This window comes from Fulmarus glacialis, unplaced genomic scaffold (assembly GCF_000690835.1).
Source record: "Fulmarus glacialis isolate BGI_N327 unplaced genomic scaffold, ASM69083v1 scaffold23956, whole genome shotgun sequence".
NCBI lineage: Eukaryota > Metazoa > Chordata > Aves > Procellariiformes > Procellariidae > Fulmarus > Fulmarus glacialis.
In genome coordinates, this window is record NW_009220338.1 from 2,446 (window position 1) to 3,073 (window position 628).

Genomic DNA, 628 nt, shown 5'->3' on the forward strand with positions numbered 1-628 from the left:
GCTTCTGGGGCAAATGGCTGTGGGAAAGGGTCGGGGTCTGTGGGGAGGGCTGGGGGAAATGCCACAGTAGGTCGCGAGGGATGACTCTTTGCCAGAGGGGAAGATGTGGCTGCAGGCAGTGGAGGAGAAGGGGTGCAGAGCAGCTCCCAAGGAGGCTTAGAAACTGGGAAGAGGAGAGCAGGAGGCGTGGGAGGACGGATCTGGGGGAGGAGGAGAGGGGCAGATGATGCAGGGTGGGACACTGCTAAGGGGAGCTGGTGGGGCATTGCGGGGGGAGTGGATGGGGAGCATTTGAGAGGGAGGCAGGGTGAGAAGGGCAGTGCTGGGACCAGTGGGGGCTGGGGAAATGGAGGATGATTTGAGTGCCTGAGGGAAAGGTGAAGGTCTATCAGAGCCATCAGGACTGCCTATCCTTGTCTACCTTCTCGGTGCTACAGGCCAAACACTGCAAAGGGCAAAAGTGCGCTCCACGTCCCTCCTCAGGTCAGCCATGCTAGGGCTCAGGCACTGCTCCCACATGCCTTTTCTCTACCTCCCCGAGCCTCCCCGAGCTCTGAAAACTGCTGACTCGGGGAAATTCCAGGGACAAGGGGCTGTGCATGTGGCGGTAGGTCAGGAGGACAGAGCT